At 43.5% G+C, this 7,979-nt stretch overlaps 1 long non-coding RNA gene across 1 annotated transcript in view; it reads left to right on the top strand.

Annotated features, from left to right (window-relative positions):
* The first annotated feature begins 4,516 nt into the window (after positions 1 to 4,516).
* Positions 4,517 to 7,979, top strand: part of LOC137570896 (uncharacterized) — an 89,300-nt gene continuing 85,837 nt past the window's right edge. Inside the window, exons 1-2 of the long non-coding RNA XR_011031225.1 lie at positions 4,517 to 4,711; positions 4,838 to 4,959. This is a non-coding gene — a long non-coding RNA (uncharacterized lncRNA). The remainder of the gene's footprint in view (positions 4,712 to 4,837; positions 4,960 to 7,979) is intronic.

Below are 7,979 nucleotides of genomic sequence, written 5' to 3'. Positions count from 1 at the left end.
TATTGATACCCCCCATAGTGCATAGCGATCCACCTGGTTGTAGTTCAGGTTCCACACAAAGAGGAGCGGAGTAAACAACCTTCTGCATCAATTTATATGTACAAAATATAAAGTTCTGTTAAAGTGCACTCTGATGACCAGGTCACCCTCGGGTTACTCTAGGATGGAAATACTCACTGCAGAGATGAGCAATTAGTTATATGGGCAGCGCTTTGCAAGATATGGTGAATGTTCACAATTTACAGCACACCCGTGACTCATAAAATCCTGACATGCATTCGAAATCAATACATTCCACAGATCAGTCACCAGAAGGAAACAAACGATGTCTGCAGTTTCGCTGTTCCTGGAGTCACGTGGCCTCAATTAGATATCCCGCTAAATGAAAACAATCAATTGCGTTTAATTAAAACATTGTTTTATGCAAGTCCCCTCCAAACATTTACACTGCTGAAAATCAGATCCGTCCATAAAAATCAATTTTCATTAAAGAAAAACGTTCCACAAAGTTCAAATCGCAGCAGTGTAAATCCCCAGCATGATATAAAACACAGTTCTGATGTTCTGCTTCTAGTAATACATCTCAATATAAACAGAGACGGATTAAGATTAAAGGGGGGCCTAGGCGAGGTAGTTGCTTTTACTCTCCCTTATGGTCCCTTTGGTAATCTGAGTTAGAAAGGGGTCACAGATGGTGGCAAGTGGGCCCTTTTGGACTCACTAGGCCCAATGCACCTATCTTGGTTGTCTTGTGGATGATCCTGCTCTGAATATAAAAGCCCAAGTGAACCTAAACCTGTATAAGGCCAGTGCTGATAGCAGTCAAGATCATAAGTAAACATAAATGGTATATAGAAGTAAAGTGGTGGACAGAATACATACCTTAACATGGGACAAATGTGCTTGCCACTGCATTACAACTTGCTTTGAGCTGGTGGGTGAGACAATCATTTGCAACTGATGAAGGAAGAACAACAGAAGCTTGACTACATTTTTCAGCATTTCTCTACTACAATTGAAACCATGGCCAATGTGCAAATCCGGGTGATAAGAAAATAAGGCAGTAGTTAGGTGGGGAGTGTAGGCTGGGTGAAGATGTGGGGGTGTTAACTCTTTAAAGGAAACATCACGGAAAGTTAAAAACATCAGATTTACTTATCTGTGGCTTGCTCCTCCTGGGGTCCCCACCGTAGCAGCTGCTGACCCGGCCAGGTCAGCGGCCTCTGTCAGAAGTGTTCTGCACAGGCGTCCACAGGAGCGCATGTGCAGAGGCTATCAACCTAGCTGGCTTGTCCACAAGAGCGCGATTGCGACCTGGCCGGGTCGGCGGCAGTTTGGGGGAGGTGGGGGTATGTGTGTCTTGTGGGGGGGGGGGGGGTGAGGGGTTCCGGGAGATTGGCTTGGAGCGGTGCTGCGGCGAGGGACATAAATGCTTCCAAGGGCTGGAGGAAGCCCCAGGTAAATAAATCTGATTTTTTTTTTTTTTAATTTTCCCTCGTGTTTCCTTTAACCACTTCCCAACTGAGGGGTTTTACCCCTTCAGCATCCGAGCAATTTTCTCCTTTCAGCGCTACTTACATTCATTCGCCTATAACTTTACCATTACTTATCGCAATGAAATGAACTATATCTTGTTTTTTTTGCCACCAATTAGGCTTTCTTTAGGTGGGACATTATGCCAAGAATAATTTTATTCTAAATGTGTTTTAATGGGAAAATAGGAAAACATATAGGAAAAAAACATTATTTTTCAGTTTTCGGCCATTATAGTTTTTAAATAATGCATGCTACTGTAATTAAAACCCATGAAATGTATTTGCCCTTTTGTCCCGGTTATAAAACCGTTTAAATTATGCCCCTATCACAATGTTTGGCGCCAATATTTTATTTGGAAATAAAGGTGCATTTTTTTCAGTTTTGCGTCCATCCCTAATTACAAGCCCATAGTTTATAAAGTAACAGTGTTGTACCCTCCTGATATAAATATTTAAAAAAGTTCAGTCCCTAAGGTAACTATTTATGTATTTTTTTTAATTGTAAATTTTTTATTTTTTTTTTAATTACAAAAAAAAAAAAAATGGGGAGTGTGGGAGGTAATGAGTTAATTTTTTGTGTATAAGTAATGTATGTGTGTGTGAAAAATAGTTTAGGGTGTAGTTTACTATTTGGCCACAAGATGGCAACAGTTTAATGCGACCTCCAAGCGTCCTTCCGGAAGCTTGGAGGAAGTACAAAGAGGCTGGGATTTTTTTTCTTTTTCACAATGATCGCGCTGCTTAGCGAAAGCAGCAGATCATTGCGGGGGCAGAGATCAACGAACGGGAATGTATTTTCCCGTTCATTGATCTCCGGGCGAGCGGGCAGCGGCGTGCACGATCGCGGGAGTGCGAGCGGAAGAGCGGACAACGGCGGTAGCGGCGGGGGTGCGTATATCTACGCTCCGGGTGGGGAAGTGAAGTCCAAAGGAGCGTAGATATACTGTACGCGGGCGGGGAACTAGTTAATCAAGTTAAAAGAAGAAGGATGAAGAAGGAAGGCAAAAATATACAGAAAAAAATAATTATACAGATTAAAAAGGGAGAATAAACAAAAAGATTTTTTTTTTTTAATTGATAAAGTTTATTTTATTATCAATACTAAATAGGTAGTGGGTAAGAAACTACCCCTTTACTCCATTACCCCTTTAGGGTAATGGAGTAATTATTGAAGAGGGCTGCCAGATATCACTATAAGTACCCCAAATACCTATCCCTATATTTCTGGATAGACCTCCAATGCCCGCGCCTTGGGTGACAGCTGGCTAAGGGGCGTCTGGACATGAAAAAGGGATTGCTGCATATGGAAGAAGAGGCAGCAAATGGAATATAGAAGTTGCAAATAAGGAGCAACACATAACAATAGGGAGCATATAACAATAACAATAGGGAGCATATAGCAATATAGAGCTGAAGGAGGCTGCTGTACTTGCATGTTGGGCGTGGAAAAGGGGTCTTCACAAGGATTAAGAGGGGTTGCTGCACATGGAAGGAAAACTGCAAGAAAGTTGGCCTAGGGGCGTAAAAAGTATAAATCCGACCTTGCCTTTCCCCACATGTGTGGGGGATGTTACAGGTAACCCAACCTGTAATGCATAGAGGTGGGGATGAGCCACTTGTAAATAATATGGAAAAAGTTGTGTAGGAGAGGGGGAGACCCCGCATATCATGTAGCGTTTGGCTCAGCCATCTTGGCTATACTGGCCTGCATGGGGACAATAACATTATGCACAGCTGTGGGTGTCAGTGGGCTGTGGAGTGTCTCACATAGAGAGAAATGCAATAGTACTATCAGAATACAGTGAAATAATAATTCCCTGGAGTGGTACTGTGCATGCAACAGCAACTTAATGTAGCAACTGCAGTAGTACACACAGCTCTGGGTGTCAGTGGGCTGTGGCGTGTCACACACAAAAAATACAGGAGACCAATGTGCTAGCTCTCAAAAGGACTGTTTGGGGTGCCTTAACAACAAGTGATGAACAAGAATACAGGTGTAGCTAATGCTTTCCATACCTATCTGCAGCAAGTCTGACCTTGCTCTCAGTAACAGGCAGCAGCCAGCAGAGAATGAATCCAATATGGCCACCGCAACTGCTTTTTGATGGGGGGTGGGGGTCCAGGAGAGGGTGCTAGCAGATTGGCTGCCATGTGCCTGCTGACTGTGAGATAAGGATTCAAAGTTTAGCCCAATGATGATGTATAGGGGGCCGGTCAAACACGCCATATGTTCGCAGTTCGCGTAGAATGCGAACAGCTGAAATTCGGTGGATACTCTCCACCGGCAAACTGTTCGGGCCATCTCTAATCATCTTAGTTAGAGGGAGTTTTCAGTCTCTTTTAGCCCCTTACACACTCTTGGGAGCTCTAGTTCACCATGAGCTTGCTGGGTACTCTGTAACTTTGATGCGGCATAGATTAGACGCCACAGCTTACTGCGGTCCCAAGCCAACCACTACTACTAGAGGAAGTAAACTTGGCTGTCGAGTGACAGATGAGCTTCCTCCTAACGGTCAGGAGGCGCTTTTATTGGCTGCTGACCTCCTGATCACTGTGAGCCAAACATAGTGATGGGGAAGTGAAAAAATAGAAAAAAGTTAAAGAGGAACTCCAGTGAAAATAATGTAATAAAGTGCTTCATTTTTACAATAATTATGTATAAATGATTTAGTCAGTGTTTGCCCATTGTAAAATCTTTTAAATCCCTGATTTACATTCTGAATTTATTACATGGTGACATTTTTACTGTTGGCAGGTGATGTAGCTGCTGCATTTTTTTTGGCTGTTGGAAAGAGCTGTCAACAGCTATTTCCCACAATGCAGCAAGGTTCACAGACAGGGAACTGCCAAAGAGTACGTACTCAGAATTTCTTTGTGGGAGGGGTTTCACCACAATATCAGCCATACAGAGCCCCCTGATGATCCGTTTGTGAAAAGGAATAGATTTCCCATGTAAAAGGGGGTATCAGCTACTGATTGGGATAAAGTTTAATTCTTGGTCGGAGTTTCTCTTTAAGTAAAATAAAAAAAGACAAAGTTGGCAGCACGTACTGTAAGCGATGGGAGCTTATTCACTGCTTCAAGCAGGGGATAAATCCATTCCTCACTCATTTGCCTGCTTTTTTACACTGAAGCATTTGGAGGAAACAGGATTTGCTTTTCACAGGACGTAGTTGGTAAGCAGTAGTGAGATTTAAAATTGCTAAGCGGAAACTAGAAGGGAAAGGAGGTCTTATGCCAGTATGGATAGGTCAATGATTGTAGGCAATTACAGCTACACAATTAAATTTTCTGTATTAAAGGTCCAGTCCCAAGGTCCAACCAGAATTTGCCTTGTGCACTTCTCCGACGAAGGACAGGGGTCCGGAACGCGTGAAATTGCGCATGGTGTGGAGGTCTTGTTGTTCGGGGATCCTCTCAGTGGGTAAGTGCATGGCCGACTATACATGTGTATTACATATTAAATTACAGGTGTGGGCAGCATGGTTATTGTATATATGTGTTATCAACTGTCACACAGTGCGGCTAGGTGATTGATTGCATTTCTGCTACCCACATTGTTGCAGTTCGGCCGCTTACCTTATGATGTACTATTGTGATACAGTTTTGTATTTATTTATTGTGAATACCCCTTACGTATAGACCTACCACTGATCTATTTTAATTGATTTTATAGATTTTTTGTTACCCTTAATAAAGTATTTTAAATGATTACTATGGAGTTGGTTATCTAATGAATTGTAGTGTCATGGACGCTTTCTCTTGTTGTTGATTATTTGCCTTGTGCACGTCTGGCTTATGTTGGGTTCTAGTGTGTGTTTTTTTTTTCTAAATAGAAAAAAAGGCAGTCTTCAGCAACATTTCAATTATTATGACGAAAAAAATAAAAATATTTGAGGGTTATTTGCAGTTACCGATGGGGCCAGGGAGGCATTATTTAATACACCCTGAAATTGCCCTTTAATGTAGATTGTATTGCATTGCGCAATGTTTACAAACACATTTGTTAAAGTTTACCGGAGGTGAATTGTAACATAAAAAACACATAACTACCTAAGAGGGTATTCTCAGGAGGCTTCTCTTGTCCTCCACCATTGCTGAGTGCAGACCCCCAAAACATATCCGACAAGAGTTTGTTGAATATGTTATCATGACCATGCTCCCCGCTGTGAATGAGTGCTGACATACTGCGCCTGTGTGAGTACAACCACACCTGCACAGTAAGCCAGATGTGCTCGTCCATGAGCGTGAGTGCAGCACGGCCACGCTTGTGCATGAAGAGGAGTGCAGTCGTGAACTTCAAGAGGGTCCCGGGCAGGGGCGGTTGGCCTATGACGCCAAGTGACACATTTGTGACAGGCAGCATGGGCCCTAGAGTGGCATTTACGCCCGCCCACCACTCGCCCTCCCAACCCCTGCGACGGACGCTCTGTTACCTTGTTATGAGCTGGCAGCTGCTTCCTGTTTCAGAGTCCCCGCCAGCCCCTCTCCTCCGTGCGTGTTGCGTCATAATGCTCTTTCACAGCAGGCTGTCCTGCGGCTGCTGTGAAGGGGCAGAAGCAGGAGTGCAGCTTCCTATAGCAGCGCTTCCCTGCTTCTTGCCCCTTCACAGCAGCCGAAGTACACGCTGCTGTGGGAGAGCACTATGACGCCACACGCACAGAGGAGAGGGGCTGGCAGGGCTGGAGTAAGCGGCCGCCAGCTCCCAACAAGGTAACAGAGAGGTGGCCGTGGGGGGAGGGGGTAAGCACTGGGGGCCGCTATATTACCTATACTGGGGCACCTTTACTATCTATGCTGGGGGCAATTATACTAGCTAACTATACAGGGGCAACTGTACTAGCTATACTGGAGACGACTATACAATCTATACTGGGGGCAACTATGCTAGCTAACTATACGGGGGCAGCTATACTACCTATACTTGAGGCACCTTTACTATCTATACTGGGGGCAACTATACTAGCTAACTATATTGCGGCAACTATACTACATATACTAGGGGTAACTATACTACCTATACTGTGGCAACTATACTATCTTTACTGGGGGCAACTATACTAGCTAACTATACTGGGGCAACTATGCTACATATACTGGGGGTAACTATAGTACCTATACTGCGAAACTATACCTCCTATACTGGAGAAACTATGCTACCTATATTGCGGCAACTATACTATCTATAATGGGGCAATTACACTACCTATACTGCGGCAACTATACTATCTATATTGGGGCAACTATACTAGCTATTTATACAGGGGCAACTATACTAGCTAACTATACCGGGGCAACTATACTACATATACTGGGGCAACTATAGCACCTATACTTCGGCAACTATACTATCTATACTGGGGGAACTATACTACCTATATTGCGGCAACTATACTATCTATAGTGGGGGCAACTATACCAGCTATTTATACAGGGGCAACTATACTAGCTAATTATACTGGGGCAACTATACTACCTTTACTGGGGGCAAACATACTACTTATACTACGGCAACTATACTATCTATACTGGGGCAACTACACTAGCTAACTATACTGGGTCAACTATACTACCTATACTGGGGGTAACGATACCTGGCTACGCTATACAGGGGGTAACTATACCTGGCTACCTACCTACTTATACTGTGGGGTGACATTTTTTTAAAAAAAATTTGGGTGCTGCTGTGCGTTCACTCCAAATTGAAGGGGGGGGGGACTGCGTCGCATCCTCACAAATTTGCCTCAGGCACCAAAAGGTCTAGAACTGACCCTGGTCCTGTGCAACGGTGGTGGTCTGGGGGTGGATGCGGGAAGCCTTTGGAGGATCCATCCCTCTTCCTAGGTAATTTTCTCTTTTTCTGTGTTACCGATCACTTTCCAACAATGCACCTGCGAGGCAATCTTAAGGTTTCTTAGCTGAGGCACATTTATCTGACTGTAGCTACAGGGCTGCTGTAAGCCAGGTACCCAAATGAAGACTACAGAAAATGGATTGGGAAACTTCCGGTGATCCGTGATCCTGATCCATCTTCTGCAGTGGGTACAAATCCTGGCACACAATAGGTGCGACGTGATCGCAATACAGTCTATGGCAATTGGAATTATTGTTTGCAATCGAACCTGCCACGGGTGGCTGTGTCATGCAACATCATTTAACAAGGCTTTCTCAAAAGATGTTATGAAAAATAACCGTAAAAATCGCTCAGTGGGTACAGGCATTTACATATACTCTTTATTGGCAAAATAGTGCTGTTTGAATGAACTGTAATGTAACAAGATCAAAAGTAAGGGACCAGGATTATCTTTACTTTCCAGAAGAGTTTTTTTTTAAAGTTACTTCATTTTTTTGTATTTCTGTGGCCCTAGGAAGGTGAAAACTGATTGGCCTCTTTCTGTACAGAAGAAAATATATTTTCTGTATGAGAGCATTCGTAAATTTGTT

This window comes from Hyperolius riggenbachi, chromosome 4 (assembly GCF_040937935.1).
Source record: "Hyperolius riggenbachi isolate aHypRig1 chromosome 4, aHypRig1.pri, whole genome shotgun sequence".
NCBI classification, from domain to species: Eukaryota; Metazoa; Chordata; class Amphibia; order Anura; family Hyperoliidae; genus Hyperolius; species Hyperolius riggenbachi.
This window is presented reverse-complemented; position numbering and strand designations above follow the sequence as displayed.